Source organism: Oryctolagus cuniculus, chromosome 6 (assembly GCF_964237555.1).
Source record: "Oryctolagus cuniculus chromosome 6, mOryCun1.1, whole genome shotgun sequence".
NCBI lineage: Eukaryota > Metazoa > Chordata > Mammalia > Lagomorpha > Leporidae > Oryctolagus > Oryctolagus cuniculus.
The window spans coordinates 21808045-21829522 of record NC_091437.1 but is presented as its reverse complement, the minus strand read 5'-3'; the positions used below and the strand labels follow the sequence as shown (position 1 = coordinate 21829522).

The window sequence follows — 21478 nt, the reverse complement described above, 5'->3', positions numbered from 1 at the left end:
GGGGTATAGAGTTAGAATGTGCATCCCTGGGCGGGGTGGCCCCCATAGGTCGTGCACCCCACGCTCCGTAGAAGCAGTGGTTGCCCTTCAACAGCACAGCCCCTTGTGGGGAAGTTGGGGAACGTGTAGAAGGCACTGGTGGAACGTGGGCAGCTGGGTGCAGGTCCATAAAGACCGAGCTGGGGGCATGGGAAGTGAAGTCAGAGACCTGCTGGAGTGGGGCAGGGAAGGAGGGGAAGGCTCAGGATGGAGACCTGCCTGTGCCTGTGATGCTGGCGCACAAGGTCTTCTGTGCGGTGTGCACCGCGGGGGGCTGGGCGCTGAGAGCGCAAGGGCCGAGCTGCTGCCTCCCCGTCACCTGAGGCTGGTATGACATGTGACTCACGTGTGTGTGGCGGTGCTCCCAGCCAAGGCAGGGAGCCCAGGCCACCTGCCCCCATGCACGGGCTGCCCTCCCACCCTGATGCAGAGGCAGTGGCAGCACCGGGTGCTGGAGCAGGCAGGCTCCGGAAAGGCGCGTTTAGCCTCCAAGGCGGTAGTGCTGGGCACTTTGATGGCTGAGCTCGGGTCACTGACACTGAGGTGCTTTCGAAAGCGTGAGGTGCATGATGGGAGCGAGGCCAAGCTGGGGGAGAAGCAACAGCCCTGGGCTGGGGGCGCACCTGCCCGCTCCTCAGCGTTGTGCACACTGCCGCTCCTGACGCTCCCCCGTTGCTCCAGCTTTATTGGCCATGTTGAATTTCAGAGACTGATATTCCATTCTCTGGTTTCCAATCTGCCCCAAATTGCATCTTTCTGAAGGTTTTATTTTGGCATCAGACTGTGCACCGCGCCCCTCACCACTGGCTGTTTCTCTAACAGTGTTTCTCATTTCATGGGGTGGGGGTGGGGGTGGGGGCAGAAACAACCCCGCCAAACCTGCCTTGGGGAGGGAGGATGGGGCGAGCTGGGGAGGGAAGGGGCCAGCCTTGAGCAGATGACAGTCACTTCTGCTTCCGGTTGACTGAATTTGTCCACTGAATCCTTCTGATTCGTTAGGTTTTTCACAGGACTTGGAAATTTTCACCCACTCGTGTTGGAGGCGCTGCTCTCCCAAAGATCCCTCTCTGGGGGAGGGCAGTGCCCGTGGCTCCGTGAAAGCCCTGGGTTGTGTCTGGGCTCTGGTACTCCCCAGATGTGCAGCCCTGGGTGCCTCTGTACCTGTCTCTGGGCCTCTGCGTCAGCTGCATCTTGGGGCTGACGGCAACACTGCCTGCTCGGTAAACGTAGGGAAGAACGTGCTGTGGAAAGGCCGCGAGCTCAGTGCCTGGCGGGTTGCAAGTGCTGGGTGTTCCTGACGCCTGCTGTCAGCGTTGCTGCAACCCAGTGTGGCTGCAGGCCTGGAGCAGAGACACGGGAACAAGGACTCTGTCCTGGAGGCTAGGCGGGTATTCCTGAGCCTGGATGGCTTAGGTAGAGGGGAAGTCGGCGAGGAAAGCACTGAGTGTGAGCCCCCAGGCCCAGCTGGAGCCAGGGTCTGTCTTCCGCAGACCTGGCCCTGGGTCCGCGCTCCCTGAGAAAACTCCAGAGCCTGGTGCTGGGGTCAGCCCCCGTCCCAGCAGTCAGGAGGGCCGGGCTGCCTCCTCTTCTGGCATTCCTCCAGAGAGGCCTGATGGGCGGGAGGGCAGGCCCACCCTCGGGAGTGGGGGCACTGTCACATGGGCAATTCTGCATTTTCACCAGAACTCACCGTGGCGCCAGCAGGCAACAGGGAGAAAGCAGTGGTGGCGGCCGGGCTGGGGAGGCAGGGGAATGGGGTTTGGGGAGAAAAGAGGAGGTGAAGCCCAGCTCCCTCCCCGGTCCCCGCCCCTCAATCGCAGCAGAGTATTTACTGCCAGCTTGAGTCCCACTGTGGCAGTTTGTCATCAGCTGTGTCCCGAATTTTCCAGAGAGTCAGTCACTAAGACAGCAGCTTAAAGACATCTTCCCCAAACAAAACTTCTGAAACCATCCATCTGCCATTCTCTGTTCCTAACAGACTTTACGAAGCGAAGTTACGACTTCATTCTCTGCGACTCTGTGTGCCCCCGAAGCTAATAGTAGGGCAATCCTTATGGCACTGGTGTGTGAGGAGCCCAAGGGAAAGGGGGTGGGGAAGTGGATCATGCTGGGCCGAGCCTCTGTGTCTGTGGGGCCTGAGCTTCTGCAGAGCGCTGGGTGGGGGTGGGGACTGGCCCACACAGCTCGGCAAGAGGAGGCTGCGCTGCTCGCCCCTTTTATAAGAAAACTTCGGGTATTACATCCTGGTTGCTATGGCAATGGGATTCCTGGTGAATGCAGAATGAAATATTCTGTCATTTAGGGTTCATTAGCACGTACAAAAATCCAGCTGAACTCCAACGTGCTGCTGAGCTGCGGTCTGCAGCTTTGATCCCAGCTCTCTCAGTCAGAAGCGTCTTGGTCCCCAAAAGTCAGGGGCAAGGAGAGGAGAGGGAGAAACGTCGCGCCTCTTTGTTCTTGTGGCTAAGTTAGAGTCCGGCGTCCTCAGCGCCACCCACTGCCGAGAGAGGGCACCAAGACGTGGGGCGGCCCGATGAGCAACTTGCCACGGAGTTTGTGTTGCAGAAGCCGTCGTGTGACCCCGCGTGCCTGCTTGCGTGCTGGTTCTGCCCCGACTTCTCAGACTTGTTTCTGAGTCCTTTCTCTGTCTCTCATGCCGTTCAGGAAGAGGAGCTTGCCTTTGCACCCTCACTCCCCACGCCGGGCTGTTTTGTGCAGGGTGATAGAATGTTCCGAGCAAACCTGGAAAGCATGGGAGAGAGAAGCCAGTGAGAGTCTCCGCTCCCGGGGCCGGGCTGGTGGCTACCTCTGGCCGAGTGGCATTTGCAGGTGCTCTGGTGGCCTCAGACGGCAGTTCCCAAGCTACTGAAAGCAGAGGAAATGATTTACTTCTGTAGAGAGCAAGTAGAACACACGACAGGGTCTGTCAAGTGTGACTAAGCAGGCTTGAAAGCTCAGCATCTTGCTTAGGAAGAGCTGCCCTTTGTCTTGTTACGTTGTCCCTGTTGCTATTACTATGGACTCTGTTGCCTTAGGAACTTAGAGTAGCCCCGCCCCCCGGAGTGGGGGTGTTTCTGGATTCCTGAGTCCCCCTGCCCTGCCAGGGAAAGTCTCTGTGCCGGCCCAGCCTGGCTGTCAGCAGGGGATTCCGTTCCTGGGATGTGTGAGGCCCTGCTGCAGGGCTGCAATGTTGGCAGGCGCTGCTGGGGAGTTGGGGTGAGCTCTGCCATAGCATTCCCTACAGCAAGGGGTGCTGGAGTCTGAGTGAGCCCACAGAGGCCCAGGTCGATGGGACAGTGAGTCAGTTGTGTCGCTTTGGACAGGACACACGCTCTCTGAGCCTTGCTCACCTGCTGTGCAAAATGGAAATAGTGAAGTAGCTGCTGGTGGAGGAAGGTGAGTGTGAAGTGAGCAGTGCCTGGCGCCTAGTGGGCACCCTGCTCGGAGCCATCCCAACAGCACCTGTGGTGATGTTGCTGTCGCAAACGTGAGAGGTCATCAGCCCCCTGCCTGCCTGTGTGATGATGTTGTCTGTGAGCTGAGGTCACCGTGCTGAGTCTTCCTGTGAATGGGGGCCTGGGGGGAGAACGGTGGTCCTCCACGTCCATTCAGTGAACAACTAGGATTTGATGCTCATGCTCCCTGGCCATCTTGGCTCTTTGAATGGCGAGGTCATGAGTCACTAAGCCCCTCTAGGAGGCAGTAGAGAAGCCAGGGGAGAGCCAGGTGTCCCTGCTTCCCAGGCTCGTGGGAGTCCTGGGAGTCTGTCAGGGCGTCTGTCAGGGAGTGTCAGCCCCAGGGTGGGAGGGACATGTTCAGAGAAAGCTCTGGGGAGAGCAGATGTCTGAGATGGACCCTGAAGGGTGTGTGTGTGTGTGTGTGTGTGTGCGCGCGTGCGTGCATGCATGCATGTGTGTGTGTGTGATGATTGTCTAGGGCTACAGTCTCAGGGCAGAGCTAGGGATTTAAGGGTAGGTCCTGGGAGACACAACGAGAAAAGCTGCAGTAAAAGCAGACAGTGGACCAGAGCAAGCTGGGGGGTCGGGGGGAGGTTTGTGTGCCAAGCCAGGGACAGGTGCAGCTTGCTCATTTCCCGGGGCGGAGGGTCTCTCAGTCACAGGCATAGCCAAGTCCAGGGTCCAGGCTCTACTGCAGCAGCCGGCCCTTCAAAGGCACCTCAGTTCTGGGGCTGTTATCAGTGGCATCCCAAGACCCTGGCACATGCAGTCACTTCACCCTTGGCTCTGAGCCGTGGCGTGGGGTGGGGCTCAGGCACTGCCACTGGCCTGGACTTGCCCACCCTGCGGATCAGCAGGAAACCCAGCTGTGGTCTCTAGGGAAAGCTGGCTCCAGCATCTCAAACCACAGAGGCCCTGGACCTAAGAAGACCAGAGTACTTTCTGCCCTCCAAGGAAACAGTGGGAAACTTGGGGGCTCCCAGAGGCTGCCCATGGAGCCTGGGGTCAAAAGCAGGCAGAGGCCTCCCTCAGCCTATCTGACTCTCAGAGCCACCCCACGTTCTCTCCAGACTCCCTCTCCTGTTCGTGCAGCCGCCCTGCCATGCCCAGCCCTACCCACGCTTCTGTCCAGAGGTTGTTGCTGCTCCTCTCAACCTGCAAAGGAGTCTCCATGCCTGGCTCCTTCCCAGCCTTCACGTGAGCACCACAGACGTGGTGTGGCCTTTGTATTGAATGTCCACGGGGGACCAAGGCTATATCAGAATGTGAGGGTGCCAATGTGATCGGGGTACTACCCCTGGCCTCCTGGACAACAGCAAAACAGATCCAACCCCTGGGATCCCTACCCCAGGGCATCATGCGGAGGCTGCTTCATTTAGAGACTCCCTAAGACCTCAAGGACTAGCAGTAATGTTTATGGTCACTCCTGGCCCTGATTCTGCTGGCATCTGCACGTGCCTGGAGCCGGCCGAGCTGCACGTCCACTCCCAGCCCCCCACACTGGCCTTCATCCTGCATCCCTTGGAGCTCAGCTATCCGGTTTGATGTATCTGCCTCCAGAATCAAGAAACAAGACCTAAAACAAATGCGTGTGTTCTTTGGATGTTTCCTGTGGGCTTTGTGTGAGAAGGCCCCCGGCGTGAGCCCCTGCACATGTGCAGGCGTGTTATCAGCGCAGCGTGCATGGTGTGCTGCATCCTCCTTGAATTAATTACCTCCCCGTAATTAAAAATTGCTAATCAGTTATTGAGCCGAGACAGTCTCACACTGCATTGATTTCACCGAGGAAACAAGCTGCAGCCTCTGAGCCCCCACATTGTTTCCTGCTGTTGTCTGCACCCCTCCTCCTTGTCTCTCCCTCCCTGCTCCACGCACTGTTCGGCTGCTGGGGCCCCGACAGGCTCAGCCTCTCTCATCCTAATGCTAAGAGAAGCCGACTTCTGTCACAGTGTGGCTCTGGGTGCCATTTAAGCCCTCCCTTACCTGGCCGTCTCTGCCTGCCCAGCTCCCTGCACTCTGCCCGCTCTGCCCCGTCACCGTGCTGCTCGCCGGACCCTTCCGGATGCCGAGTCTCGCGCTTTCTGGTCCTGCCTTCCTGCTTCCTCCTCAGACACACCTGTTACCCTTCCTGCATGCCTGCTCCTTAGGCTTCCAGGGTCTGCACCCCACCCCCCACCAGCTCCTCACACATGAATCCCCCAGGGGCCCTCTCTAACTCCTCTCTCCATCCCACACTTCTCATGGTTCCAGCCGTGGCAAAGACCCAATGGAGTCTTCACCCCCACCCCACCTCCATATTTCCGTCTGCGTCTCCTGCCACCCCAGGCATCTATCTCACCATCAGCTTCATCAATGGCCCGACGGGCCTCTCTGACCTCGTAGATGTTCACCTAGCTCTTGGTCAGACACTTTCCCAAACCCACTTTCTGACTGGCTTCAAGAGTGAGCTTCCCAAGGTGTAGCTTTGACCATGGTGCACTCATGCTTGTGTCACCCCTTCCATTTATCCAGCAGGTGCAGTCCTGGGCACTGAGCATGTGGGAGTGAACCAAATGCATAGCAGTCCGGCTCACGGAGATGAGCAGAGAGCTGGAGGTGCCAGTGCTGGGTGGTGACAGGCGCCCAGGAGAGCAGTAAAGCAGGGAGGGAAGCCAGCGAGAGCTCTCGTCAGAGAGGTGTCCTCGGAGCAGAGCACTGAGCAGGCTGGGAAGTCAGGTTCAAGGCGTTTGGGTATCTGGGAGGAAAGTGCCCGGGTAGACTCAGCAGGTGCAAAGAGCCGGATGTTGGAGCTTGCCTGGTATGTTTGGTGATCCACAGGTAGACAATGGTTGCTGGTGCAGAGTCAGTAAGGGGAGAAATCAGGGAGGTTGGATGGGTGATAAGGCAGATCACCTAGCTAGGGTGGCACTGGAAGCCCAAGCTCTCCCCCCAGTGGTTTGTTGACCTTCGGTTACCCTAACCCACCCCACCCCCACCTCATGCTGACCTTAGACTTGTGAAGGTTAGCCTGTGGCCTGTCCAGGAGTTCGTGGCCCAGTGTGTCCAGGTTCATTCTTCTGAAGGGAACCTGCTGGGCCCAGGGGACTTCCTGTGTAAGCCAGAAGCTAACCACGAAGCCATTAGAACTCCCACCAAGAGCAGTAGCCACCTATTCTTTTTTTTTTTTTTTAAGATTTTTTTTATTTATTTGAGTGATAGAGTTACAGACAGAGGGAGAGACAGAGAGAAAGGTCTTCCTTCCATTGGTTCACTCCCCAAATGGCCGTTACGGCCGGAGCTACGCCAATCCGAAGCCAGGAGTCAGGAGCCAGGTGCTTCTTCCCAGTCTCCCATGTCGGTGCAGGGGCCCTACGACTTGGGCCATCTTCTACTGCCTTCCCGGGCGACAGCAGAGAACTGGATTGGAAGAGGAGCAGCTGGGACTAGAACTGGCGCCTATATGGGATGCAGGCGCCACAGGTGGAGGCTCTGCCAGCCCCGCCACCTATTATACCTTCTAGTTGGATTACCTTTCTTCCTCCAGCACAGGTTTTCTTATCTGTGTAACCCTAGCTTGTTGCTGGCACTTCATTCATTTCTTGGAAGGGTGTACAAACCAATGGTGAGAGGCTGATCAGGACACGTGACAGCCTTCTCCAGGGGAAGCCATACTGGAAGCCTCTGTAACATGAATGAGAGCACCCAGAAAAGCAAGGCAAGGGTTCATACAGAGGATCCTGTCCCCAAGGACTTGCTGGGTTTTCTGTGTTCAGAGGGCCGTTGAGGGTGTCGAGGGAACAGGAGGAAGAAGCGGGAGAGAGGACGGGGAGAGGTGACATGGAGCCTCCTAAGCTTCCCTCCAGGGCCTGTCTGAGCAAGACCCTGCTGTGGGCCAGGTGGCCTCGACCTTGCAGTGGGGCCCGGGCCCTACATGGGGCAGGTTACGTGATTCACTCAGTCAAATGTTGAGTTACTAGAGAGGGAAGAAATTGGCGTGGGACTTCTGTGAGAATCTCCCCCTATGGTGCCTTCAATTACGATCAAGGCCCCTGTGTAGCTGTCTCTAAATGGCACTGCCTGTCGAGCTCTCTGCTCCAGCGGTTGATCTAATTATCTGTGTGACGAATTCAGCAGCTGTCAGACCAGCCACAACTCAGACATGTTGACAGTGTGTGCCCGCGCGGTGTGCCCTGCTTCCTAGTGGGCTCTGGAAACCTCATAGACGCGGCTCCTTGGAGGGGCTGGCAGTGGGCAAACAGCAGGTGCAAGAATTGAGCGCAGGCCTGGGAGCCGGGCTGCCCTTGATTCTCGGCCCCTCCCGCCCTGGCCCAGCCTCTCTGCCTGCTGCTCTGGGCAGGAAAGCTGCGGCCCAATTTGGGCCATCTTCTCTCCAAAGAGAGGGAGGCGCACTTACCACTGTGTCAAATTAGCTGAAATAAATGGAGCGCGCTCGGGGAGCCGACCTCGCAGGGATCCAGGGAGCGGGGCGGGAGGGGTGCTCACCTGCAGCAGCAGTGTGAGGCCTCGGTCCCCAGCCGAGCAGGCTCTCTGGAGGCAGGGACCGCAAGGACACACTGGGGGACGGACACTAGGTCTGTGGAACCAAGTCCTCAGCGGGGAGAGTGGGGATACGGGGCATGAGCCAGCTGGGGCCCAGCCCTCCGCAGCACCTTGGGTCTCCAGGAACTGCCCATGGATCCTTCTTGTGGGAGAACTTGAGCCCGGACTGGTACCAGGTTTCCCAGGAGAGCCAGGTCGGGAACGCAGAGTGTTTCCCGGGCAGTGAAGACCACCGGGCTGCAGGGACTGCCGAGTCCTGCCCTCAGCGCTCTGCTCCCAGCTGCTTTGACGCATCTCGATTCCTTATTAGTGAGGGCACCCAGAGGAAAAGCTTCTTTCAGAAAGCTCCGGAAAACGAAGGAGCAAACCCACCTTGCTTGCAGGTAATTAACATAGCCAGAGGCCGTGAACTGCAGCCACTTAGTATCAGCAGAGGAATCTGTGTTGTGGTTGTGCCTCGCTGTGCCACTGGGAAGCTGGGCTAGTGCAGGGAGCGCAGGGCGCCGGCAGTGCCCCTCGTGATTCTCCTTCTTCTTTGCTTCCCTTCCCACTGCTTGTCTGTCATCCCCTCCACTCCCCCGCCCCGCCCTGCCCCTTTTCGTTGGCTATGGTGGGTCCTGAAGGCCTCGGTGTCCAGCAGGTGCTTACATGAGCTCCTGCCTCTCGCACCCCTCCTGCTCCGGGAGCTCTCTGACTGGCATCTCCACACCTCTGCCTCTCTACTCCCCACCAGTGTTTCTGTCTCTGTCTGTCTGTCACACGCTGTGTGGCTCATGCAGCGATCCAGGTTTCCAGTGATTACGAAGAATCCAAGGGAGTTCTCTGCAGGGATTTACAGGGATCTTCATCCACACACAGCCCCAGGCCTGGCATGGCCCTCCCAGCTGAGACCATCACTTCTCCCTGTCTGAGCCGCCTGGTGATTTGGGGAGCCTTCCCGTAGAGGTGGCAGAGGGCATCATGACCTTTCCTGACAGGCAGCGGCGGTCAGGAAGGAGGGAGAAAGGAAGAGGTCTCCGGCCGGCCGCACTGCAGGAGAAACACCCCAGACCAGGGGCGGGGCATCGAAGGGGGCGGAAATGCACAGGGTCGGTGACGCGGGGCCTTAATTGTGGTCACAGTGAGCCCTGGTTCTCTGTGCACCGCGAGTTTCAGGGCTGTCCGTCTGCACTTTGCCCTGTTTGCAGCACAGTTCAGACCCTGCTTCTGTGGCAGTGACCGCAGATTTAGCTGTCATGCCACAGCCGGAGCAGTCGACCAGTGTTGCACGGAGGAGTCGGCGGCGCTGCGAGCTGAATGGGCCTGTTTGGACGGGAATTAATGAGAAGCCGGCCTCTACGGGAGCAGCTCACCCCAGCTGCAGCCGGAGAGTGTGCTTTGGGGGGAAAATTACTACACAAAACAGAGCACGTTTTAGACAGCAACTGTGTTCTCTCAATTTGAGGAAACATGAGCTATGAAATGAGATGAAAAATGGTGTTATAAATCAGCCAAGCCACAGTGAAAAATAAAATGGAGACTGGAAGAGGTAAGAGAGGATCGGGAACCTCAGAGCAGTCACATGGTGCATAGCTTGGACCCGTAAACAACGGTGACCTGTAAGATTTTAGTGGAGCCGAGCGTGGCCACGCCTGAGTGATGTGGACGTTTGTCTTAGCACCACAGCGGGATGCATGTCTCACGTGTGTGGTAATGCTGGTGCACACACACCATCACACTCCCAGCCATACACCAGCATGGCACACACAGTTACAGGCAGTCCATAATAAATGACCACATCACTGGTTTGTGTATTTGCTACACTTTTTATCCTTATTGTAGCCTGTACTGCTATAATCCCAAGAAGTTTACCATAAGCAGCCTGCCCGTTCCATCTTGTGTTAGCTGTGTCTCTCGATTGCATCATTTTCTTCTGTGCCTGATGTAATCTCTGGTTTTATTTGTCACGGCTGCAGGAGCACTGGGCAGTGCTGCATACGTATCCTCGCCATGCAGCCTGTGGTGTGGACCAGACTGTACCGTCCAGGTCTGTGTCAGTAAGCACTTTGAGACCACAGCACAGTCAGCGTCTCCCAAGCACACTCACCCGTCTCTGCAGCGTTCTCTCTGTGTGGCTGTGTGATGGGGCCATAGCAGTGAGCACCTTGGGAAGGCAGGAAGTGCCTGCTGACACACGGAGAGTGCGGGCAGAGGGCTGCGCTTGCATAGGACAGCACCTCTCTTCCCACTTGTCCCCTTCTGTCTCTACTGCTGCCTTGCTGCTTCTCCCCAGGGTCCCCACCCCCAGCCCTGGCCACATGAAGCAGCATGAAGGTCTTGCTTGCCTGCCAGACTGGTTTCCATAAACGGTCCCCTAGCGATTGTAAAGGAACAGACTCTCCATTTTAAAAAGTTCTGTGGCTCTCAGCAAAATAAACAATTGCTGGGCTTGGGAAGAGCTGGTGAGAAGAGGGGTGTGTAGATGAGGAAGGCAAAGTCTCTTTTGGGATAGCTGGTTTCTCTGCAGTGACAATGGGGGCCCGCACACTGACCATGAGAAGCAGTGGGCACCAGAGAGAGTCTCTCTCCACGGCTGGGGACGACTCCTAGAAGGGAAGGCCCCACAGGGCTTCCTTTAGGGGCAGCCCTGCCGTGATTGGCTGTGGTTACAGTTACCAAAATTGGTAATGGCATTAAATGATTGTGATTTAGCACTTGGTGCCTTGTTTAAGGGGCTAAAGGTTGGATGGTAACAGAGGGCGGGGTAGCAGTTAAGTTGAAAAGCTGTGTTCAGGGCAGGCCTGATGCTGGGCCCTACGTGCTTGCTGCATTGGGTCCTACAGCAGCCCTCCAGGGTAAGTGGCATCATTAACTTCCCCTGGCAGAGGAGGAAACTGGAGACAGGCTAGCCCTATTTGAGGGCCCACCCCGTTGTCACCCCTCTGGAGAGAAGGATGCTGCCTCAGAAAGGAAACGCTGCTTGGACGTGCAAGTGCGAATGTGATTTCTCCCACCCTTGGTTCACATGCGGTGTTGCACCTGCCTCCCCTGAGTTGCAACACCACCCTAGCCCAGCCCCCAGGAGCTGCACTGGAGGGCAGGGGCAGCACTGGGCCTTCCTCACCCACCACCCTCTGTGGGACTTTGTGCCAATGGCTGTTTTCCTGGCAGAGTTCACTTTCCCCACAAGCTTTAAGGTTTAAACAATAACTGTTTGAAGTTATTAATACTTAAGCACTTCTACTCTGTAAGATGCTGTCTTAAGGGGAGAAGAACCAAGGGGGAATGAAGGCATCAGATTTCTCAGAACTCAAGAAAGGCTTGCAAAGGAGGAGGCAGAGGGTGGCAGGGCGCCAGGGCTGCAGTGCAACACTGCCGCGCCGCCTTCCCTGGACCCTTTACCCTGGGAACTGTGCACCTGCCCAGAGCCGGAGTGTTTCAGCAGCTGCCATGGTGACCACAGCGTTGCAGGGTGGGGGCAGGGAGCCAGACTTACTGCTGGCAGTCAGCTATGAACCCTGGTGGGAGACCCGCCTCTTAATAAGGTGTTGGCGGCCAATTAACAGAGCAAATGTTTGAGGAGGCCCTGCCGAGTGATGGGATGTCTCGGCTTCCTCTGGAGCCCCTGGGGCCGTCAGGCAGACAGGCAGGTACATGACTTCAGTTAATTGGAGAAAAATTCCCTCCAGGGAAGTGGGCAGTGGCTTGTCACTCACCGGGACCACAGTTGGGTGTGGACAGGTGTCTTTGCTCATTCCAAGAAGGCCCCGTCCTTCAGAAAGGTCCTCTTCCCTCTCCACCATCACCACTGCCACCACCACTGCCATTCCCACCCCCTGGTCAGGCTCTCTGGCACTGATGCCACATCTGGGATCCCAGGGAACTCTGGTGGGAGAGGGCTGTGCCCAGCAAACATTCCCGGAAGAGGGCGGCTGGGCAGCTCCTGCGGTGAGCCCGTGGGGGCCTGGGTGAGGGTGCAGTGGTGATGCTTGAGGAGACCTTGACTGGAGGGTGGTAAAGCTCAGGGGAAATCAGGGTGAGCTGGGCTCAGTCAGCTGGCTGGATTTGGCCACAGCAATGGAGGTTTACTTCCAAATGGGCAAAGAGTGGTGACAGACGTAGCAGAGTGATGGAGGCCAGGTGAAGAGAGAGAAACCACTGGAGGCCCACCACACCTCTCTGTCTCTGTCTCCGTCTCCCCCTGCCTCCCGCTTCTTCCTCCCTTTCTCACCTCCCCAGTCCCCCTTTCCCTCTCTGGCCCCACACACACTGAGAGCAGGTGACTGGTTCTCGGGTAACAGAGTATTTACTATGTGGCACAAGCTGCCAGCTTTAGCTTTGTAGCAACCTAACCCCTTTCACTAGCCAAGAGCTTGGGCAGTGTGAAGTGGCTCCTGTCCTTGCCCACCGGGCATCACGCACCACGGTGAAGCAGCTGGTAGACCCTCTTCCCTCTGACTGTTTCCACTCCACAAGACCTAGCAAGTTCATCTCTATAGAATCTCTCTCTCCGACATTTCAAACCATCACAATCTGGAATACACATAAATGACTAATGGGACAAATAAATGAGTTGTTTCTTGGGGTTCTACAATTTCAAGTCAGAGAAGGAGGGGGAAGGGTGGGAACTAACAGGGCAGGCAGGTGGAAATGACTTCCCTGGAAGTGAAGGAAAAACCCCAGCTTCATGGTAGGCTGGGTTGTGCCAGGGTGACAAACAACCATAGACTCTCAGCAGCCCAGTGACTGCTCATTGCTCACTCACACTGCACATCACCGCCCGTCAGCAGGCTCAGCTCACACCCATTCAGCGTGGGTGTCTGCTGTCCCTGTGACAGGGAAAGGGGAAGGTGGGTGGGGATGGCTCCAGTTCACAAAGCCCAGCCTCGATGCACGTCCACGTGTGTCCCCGTTGTGTTGGAAAAGCAAGTCATAAAGCCATGGTGAATGTTAGGGAAATCGTGGGTCCCTCTCCGTGGGGGCCTGGAGCTGAGCTCTGCCTCCCTGAGTTCTCCTTCAGTCCACAGCTCCCCCGCCAGGAGAGCATGAACTTGCTCCCCCGGGCATGCTGTGTGGCAAGTCAGTTCAGCAAGCCCAGGCCTGCGTTCCAAGAAATGGGATCTGGAGTCCCACCCAGCTCTTGAGCTTCTGAGCTGCATAAACTTGGACACAGTATTTAGCTGCTTTGGGCCTGAGTTTTTGATCCATAGGATGTGACTAATATTACTGCCTACCCCAGAAGCACTCAGAAAACATTAGACATAGGTACTGCGTGTGTTCCCTCATGTTCCCAGTCAGTCGGCTTCAAAGTGAGTCTCTGAGTACCCAGGGAGTTCCACAAATGGACAAGATGTCTAGGATCAGAGCAGCAGAATACCAGAGGAGAGCATGGCCCACACATCACAGGGGCAGAAGAATCACAGAAGGCATGGCTCTGAGAGCCTTGGGGATTCAGCAGTTGTGTTGGCTCTCGTGAGAGCCCTGAGCTGCGAGAGGAAGAAGAGAAGCAGCAGGTGCAGCAGGTGGTGGGATCAGGTGTCAGAAGGCATGAGGTCACTGGGGCTACTGCTGCTACAGATGTCTGCACGCACAGGCCTGGGCAGGGCTGCCCTGGTTCCCTCTCACGCCTGAGTTCACGCTCCACACACAGGACACGTCAGAACACGTCCCCAGGGCATTACATCAGAGAAACAATAAGCCTCTCTGTCTGTCTACATCCCTGTCTAGTTCTAAGGAGAGTCTCCAGGGAGGCTGTCAGTTTTGAAAAGCAGACAGGAGAGCTAATGGGTTTGAGACAAAAACTCGTTCTCTGCCTGTGCCACGGAAGATGGCAGTCTCCTCACTGGCAGCTTAGGGACTTCCTGGTCGTGACATCTCCATTTACCTTTGTGCCATCAGGTGTCCTGAGTACCCAAGGACGAGTGACGAAGTCATAAGAAGGAGGCCCTCTTTTGAGTTTCAGGTCGGAGCAGTTTAAAATGAAAAGTGAAACAAAAGCAGTTACATCAGTTATAGTGCACCAGTCATTTGCTTCCTGGAGACCAAATTGTACATCTCCGAAGCCTCCAGGCTAGGAGTACCCACAGAATTCATATTTTACAGATAAGTCTGAAAGGCATCACGCTGCTCCAGGCTGTCTGCACCGAGCCAGGGTCTGTGCCCTGCGGCCTCGATTTTCCTGTGTGTCTGTCATCGATGACAGGAGGTCAGAGGTCATGTTGTCCCCTCCTAAACTGGAAGGACCGGGTCTGACTCACCACCATATCCTGGGCCTGACCAGCGCCTGGCCCAGAGTGAGCACACAGTAAACATTAGGCAAGGGGGAAGGTCAGCGGCAGCTGGATTTCACGCAGTCAGTAGGGCAGCAGTGATTGCACAGTTCAGGGGGGACCCAGGAAACCTCGATGAACAGGACTGTGCTTGGTGACCCCTGCTGGTGTGCGTGAATCCAAGTTTGCCTTCCAGGGCTGCGACAGGAGCGTCACAGGGCCGTGTTGCTGCTCCAGGTTCACTTTTTCCTCCATGGTGCTAGCTCAGAATTGTGGTGATCCCTTGCAAATGTGTCCTTGTACAGGAATAGCCTGTTCACAGAATTGGAAAAGAAGCCACTGCTGAAAATGAGATCTTTTTCTTCATTTTTACTATGCAATATGGCATACAGACAAAGGGCTATAAGTGCATCTGTATAGTTAAGGAATATTTCTTAATACTAGCTGTGTTTGAGGAATTAGGCTGTGCTTTAGAAATGCTCTGTTGGGGCAGATGTGTTAAGCGGTTAAGCTGCCACTTGGGATACCATCCAGCCTGCCACCATCAAAGTGTCTGGGTTGGAATCGCATCTCCACTTCCACTCCAGTTTCCTGCTAATGTGCATTGCCTGCAATAGCTGATGGCTCACTGTACCTGGGACCCTGCCACCCTCCTGGAAGACCCAAATGGAGTTCCAGGCTCCTGGCTTTGGCCCAGTTGCAAAGATCCTCGCCCCCGCCCTCACCCTTGCCCCCTTCTCCCTTCTCCCTCTCCCTCACTTCCCTCTCCCTCTTCCTCACCTCCCTCTCCCTTCTCCCTCACCCCCCTCTCCCCCCTCTCTCACCTCCCTCTCCTCCTCCCTCTCCCCCTCCCTCCTCCCTCTCCCCCTTCCTCACCTCCCTCTCCCCTCCTCCCTCACCCTCTCCTTCTCCCTCTTCCCTCACTTCTCTCTCCCTCTTCCTCTCCTTTCTCTCCCTCTCCCCTCTCCTTCATCTCCCCCCTCTCCATCATCTCCCCCCTCTCCTTCATCCCCCCTCCCTTATCTCCCTCTCCCTCTCCCCCTTTGCCCACCTCTCCCTCACCTCCCTCTCCCTCTCCTCTCCTCCCTCTCCCCCTCTCCTTCTCATCCATCTCCCTCTCCCCCTCTCCAATAAATAAAAACAAGCTTTAACAAAACAATTCCCTCTCTTGTGCCCCCATTCTCCTCTCCACTGTCTGTCAGAGGCCACACCTGCGCTTCCTGACTTCTGTGGTCATCACTTTCTGGCTTTTCTTTATGGTTACATGTATATGTCTTTACAAGTGTGTGTACCAGTATGGTTTACTTGTTCTTGAACTTCACTGGAGCTGCGCTTTGCATGCGCCCTGTTATCTCTGCTTTGTGGCTCTGCCTTTCACAATCAGCTTTTTTTTTTAACATATTAAAGAGGTTTATTAGTATAATTAGCATACCTCCCCAATTCATCCATTTAAAGTGCACAATGTCAGTGGTTTCTAATACATACACAAAGTTGTACAGATGTCATTGTAATGTTTTAAAACATTATCACCCCCAAAAGAAACTGCGTTTTGTTATTTTGTCCGAGAAGCAGGCTGGGATTCTGGGAGTTATCACATCTTGAGGAGGTCAGTTTAGGAGTGGTGCCCTCTTAACAGTATTAATTCCTCCAGTTCATGAACATTGGATATCTTTCCATTTCCATGGCTCAATAGGCTAATCCTCCGCCTTGCGGTGCTGGCACACCGGGTTCTAGTCCCAGTCGGGGCGCCAGATTCTGTCCCGGTTGCCCCTCTTCCAGGCCAGCTCTCTGCTGTGGCCAGGGAGTGCAGTGGAGGATGGCCCAAGTACTTGGGTCCTGCACCCCATGGGAGACCAGGAGAAGTACCTGGCTCCTGCCATCGATCAGCGCGGTGCGCCGGCCGCAGCGCGTCAGCCGCAGCGGCCATTGGAGGGTGAACCAATGGCAAAAGGAAGACTTTTCTCTGTGTCTCTCTCTCACTGTCCACTCTGCCTGTAAAAAAAAAAAAAAAAAATTGGTATTAGCTCTTCATAACTACTTTGTTTCTTGGAGTATAAAATTTATACTTCTTTGAGTAAATTTAGCACTAAGTTTTTTAATTCTTTTGTAAATTGAATTAGGTTTATAGTCTCATTTTCAGAACACTTGTTGCCAATGTGTAGACATATAATTAATTTTTGTATATTGGTCTTGTACCCTGAAAACCTGGAAATTTCATGTATTAGTTCTAGTGGTTTTGTATTGAATGATTTAGAACTACCTATGAAAAGATAGAATTTTACTTATTTTCTTCTCATCTGGGCATCTTATATTTTATTGGCTTGTCTCACTGCCCCAGTTATCCCCTCAAGTTCAGTTCTGGTCAGAGATGGTCAAGGTGGACATCCTGTCTTGTTTCTTAATTAAGGGGAATGCATTCAGTCACTCACTGTTAATATGACATTAACTTTGGGTTTCCTGTAGGTTCCCTTAGTCAGGTTGAGGAAGTTCATTTGTGTTCCTATTTTGCTTGGTGTTTGTTTTTTTATCAAAAAGGGTGTGTCATTTTGTAAGATGATTTTTCTGCACTGGTTGAGATGATAATTTTCCCCCTATTTCTGCTCATAGTATATACATTAACTGATTTTTCATATGCTAAAATAACCCTACAATTCCTGGAGTAAATCCTACTTGGCTATGCTGCATGATCCATTTCGGGTAGTGCTGTTTAGTTTGCTGGTATTGTTTGTGCACCTGTGATCATAATGGATTTTGGTCAGTAGTTTTCTTGCATTTTCTTGTCTCATTTTTGTACAAGGTTCATATCAGAGTCGTAAAAGTGTTTCCTGCACTTCTGTTTTATGGAAGAGTTTCTGAAGAGCTGGCATTCTTCTTTACATGTTTGGTAGAATTTCCCAATGAATCCATGTGGTCCTGTGCTTTTCTTCATGTGAAATATTCAAGTAATTAAGTAAGAACCTTTACTTATAAGTATGCTCTGTTTCTTCTGGAATTCATTTCAGTAGTCTGTATCTGTAAACAAATTTATCCAATTCACCCAAGTTACATCATTTGTTGACAGTGAGTTCACATTATTCCCTTATAATCCTTCGTTCCTATAAAGTCAAGATAACAGTCCCCCTTTCCCTCCTATTTTTAGCAATTTTGGTTGCCTGTATTTTTTTCTTGTCAGTCTAGATAAAGGTTTTTGCCAATTTTGGTGTTTTTAAGGACTAACTTTTGATTTTGAATTACTCTGTCATTTTTCTCTTCTCTCTTTCATTAATTTACACTTTAAAGTTTACTGTGTACTCCCTTTGTTTACTTTAGGTTTAGTTTGATCTTCTTTCTCCCAGGTGTTCAGGTTATTGGTTTGGGATTCTGTTTCCTTTTTAATATAGGCATGTGTAGCTGCAGCTCCCTTCCAAGTGTTCCTTTAGCTGTGTCTTGTTTGTTACAATGTTTCTTCACTTTCACTTATCTCAAAGTATTTTCTCCCATGTAGTTTCTTCCTTGACACACTTGGCTATTTAAGTGTGTGTTTAGTTTCCCTATGTCCTTGACTTCCCTGAATTTCATTTTGATACTGATTCGTGCTTTCACTCCTTTGTGATAGAAAAACTTTTGTACTACTTCAGTGCTTTTTCCATTGATTGAGCCTTATTTTCTGGTCCATCATGGTTCTACACTGGAACATGTTCCATGTGCACTTGAGGAAAATATGTACTCTGCTGTTGTTGGGGAGGAAGCCCTGCAGAGGTCTGTTGGGTCTAGTTGGTTTATAGTTTTGTCTGTGTCTTGTATTATTGATTTCCAGGCTAATTGCCCTATCCATTATCGAAAGTGGAATACTGAAGCCTCTAGCTACTGCTGTTGAATTATCTGTTTTTCCCTTCAATTCTGTCTATTTTTGCTTCATGAATTTTGGAATTCTGTTAGATACATATGTTCATATGGTTAAAAGAATTGACCCTTATCATTATGTCTCTAACTCCAATTACATTTTTTTGATTTAAAATGTTTCATCTAACAGCAATGTAGGTACTTCAGTTTCCTTTTTCCACTTTATTTTCAGCCTATTTGTGTCTTTTATTCTAAACTGTGCCTCTTGTAGAAAGCATGTATTTGGATCTTGTTTCTTAATCCCATCTGACATTCTCTTTGTTTTTGTTTTATTACTTTTTAATTTATTTTTTAAGGAATACAAATTTCATAAGTACAACTTCAGAGATATAGTTATTCTTCACACCATACCTGCCCTCCCACCCACACTCTCACCTCAACAGTCAAGTCAAGGGCTGTTCAAGTTATCCCTTCTCAAAGTGTCAATTTAACTTCTACAGATTTTGTTTCAGATGCTCTATTAGTTCTCACATATCAGAACATATGATATTTGTCCCTTTGGGACTGGCTTATTTCCCTAAGTATGATGTTTTCCAGATTCATCCATTTTGTTGCAAATGACCAGATTTCAATTTTTTATCTTTGTAGTATTCCATAGCCTGCATAACCCACAATTTCTTTATCCAGTCTTCCATTGATGGGAATTTAGGTTGATTATACGTCTTAGCTATTGTGAATTGAGCTACAATAAACATGGAGGTGCAGATAACTCATTTGTTTACTGATTTTATTTCCCTTGGGTAGATTCCCAGGAGTGGGATGTCTGGGTCATATGGTAGGTCTATATTCAGATTTTTGAGATATCTCCATTCTGTCTTCCATAGTGGCTTTACTAGTTTATATTCCCACCAACAGTGGATTAGTGTACATTTTTCCCCACATCCTCAACAGCATTTGTTATTTGTTGATTTCTGCATGAAAGCCATTCTAACTGGGATGAGGTAAAACCTCATTGTGGTTTTGATATGCATCTCACTGACAGCTAGTGATTCTGAGCATTTTTTGTGTGTCTGTTGGCCACTTGGAGTTCTTCTTTTGAAAAATGTCTGTTTAGGGCCAGCACCGTGGTTCACTAGGTTAATCCTCTGCCTGTGGCGCCGGCATCCCATATGGGCACCGGGTTCTAGTCCCGGTTGCTCCTCTTCCAGTCCAACTCTCTGCTGTGGCCTGGGAAGGTAGTGGAGGATGACCCAAGTGCTTGGGCACCTGCACCCGCATGGGAGACCAGGAAAAAGCACCTGGCTCCTGGCTTCAGATCGGCATAGCTCCGGCCATAGCAGCCATTTGGGGGGTGAACCAACGGAAGGAAGATCTTTCTCTCTCTCTCTCTCTCTCTCACTCACTGTCTAACTTGTGGGGAGCAACTCGGACTAGACTAAGTTACTGGAATTAAGACTTATTCTATGCATCTGCTTTCCCACAATATGGCGCTGAGAAGGGAAACAGCTTCTACACAGCTGCCTCCAGTTCAACCAATAAATTATAGGACCTGCTCCTGATTGGAGGAGAGCAGCGTACTCAGCGTGTGGGTAGCAGAGTTGGGATTGGTGGAAGAGGACTATAAAGGAGGAGAGAGACAACATGCACCAGGAACATCTAAGGGGAACATCTAGAGGGAACATCTATCTGAAGGAACACCTGTGCAGCCCCCGAGAGAGCCAGCCAGTGGTGTGCCGCTCCCCCGCGGAAGTGGGGAATGTGGCAGGGGGAACCGCCCTTCCACGGAGGTGGAAGGGTCGGTAGCCAACCCGGGAAGAACCAGCAGCAAACCTGGGGAGGGCCGAGCAGACGAAAGAACAGCGCAGGGTCCTGTGTCGTTCCTCCGTGAAGACGGGGAGCGACATAACTCTGTCATATAAATTTTTAAAAAGTCTGTTTAAGTCCTTCGCCCATCTTTTAACTGGCTTATTTGTTTTGCTGTTGTGGAGTTTTTGATCTCTTTATATATTCTGGTTATTAATCCTTTATCAACTATATAGTTTGCAAGTAATTTCTCCCATTTTGTCAATTGGGAGACAACCTTTACTTCCCTGAGTGTTTCTTTTGCTATACAGAAGCTTCTCATTTTGATGTAATCCCATTTGTTAATTGTGTATTTGATTGCCTGTGCCTCTGAGGTCTTTTCCAAGAACTCTGCAACTGCCAGTATCTTGCAGGGTTTTCCCAATGTTCTCTAATAATTTGATAGTGTCAGGTCATAGATTTAGATCCTTAATCTATGTTGAGTGGATTTTTTGTGTAAGATGTAAGGTACGGGTCTTGCTTCATACTTCTCCATGTGGAAATCCAGTTTTCCCAGCTCTATTTTTTGAATAGACTGTCCTTGCTCTAGGGATTGGTTTTAGCTCCTGGGTCAAATATAAGTTGGTTGTAGATGTTTGGATTCATTTCTGGTGTTTCTATTCTGTTCCATTGGCTTATCCTTCTATTTTTGTACCAGTACCAGGCTGTTTTGATTATAACTGCCTTGTGGGGTGTCTTGAAATCTGGTATTGTGATGCCTCTGGCTTTGTTTTTGTTGTATAAGATTGCTTTAGCTATTTTAAGTCTCCTGTGTGCCTCCATATGAATTTTAGCACATTTTTCCTAGATCTGAGAAGAATGTCTTAGGATTGTTGATTGGTATCGCATTGAATCTGTAAATTGATTTCAGAAGAATCGACATTTTGATGATATTGATTCTTTCAATCCATGAACATGGGAAATATTTCCATTTTTTGTGTCTTCTTTTTCTTTCTTTAAAACTTTGTAATTCTCATTGTAGAGATCTTTGACATCCTTGGTTAAGTTTATTCCAAGGTATTTGATTTTTTTTTTTTTTTTTTTTTTGTAGCTATTGTGAATGGGACTGATCTTAGAAGTTCTTTCTCAGCCATGGCATTGTCTGTATATACAAAGGCTACTGATTTTTCTGTATTGATTTTGTATCCTGCTATTTTACCAAACTCTTCTATGAGTCCCAATAGTCTCTTAGTGGAGTCTTTTGGATCCCCTATATATAGAATTATGTCATCTGCAAAGAGGGATAGTTTGACTTCCTCCTTCCCAATTTGTATCTCTTTGATTTCTTTTTCTTGCCTAATGCCTCTGGGTAAAACTTCCAGGAGTATATTGAATAGTAATGGTAAGAATGGACATCACTGTGGTACAAGATCTCAGTGGAAATATTTCCAACTTTTCCCCATTCAATAGGATGCTGGCAGTGGGTTTGTCATAAATTACCTTGATTATGTTGAGGAATGTTCCTTCTATACCCAGTTTGCTTAGAGTTTTCATGAAAGGGTGTTATATTTTATCAAGTGCTTTCTCTGC

General features: G+C 51.8%; 1 protein-coding gene across 4 annotated transcripts in view; it reads left to right on the top strand.

The window, feature by feature from the left end:
* The window catches only part of FSTL4 (follistatin like 4), a 385653-nt gene that overhangs the window by 210307 nt on the left and 153868 nt on the right, over window positions 1-21478 (top strand). The gene's annotated exons all lie outside the window — the stretch shown is intronic.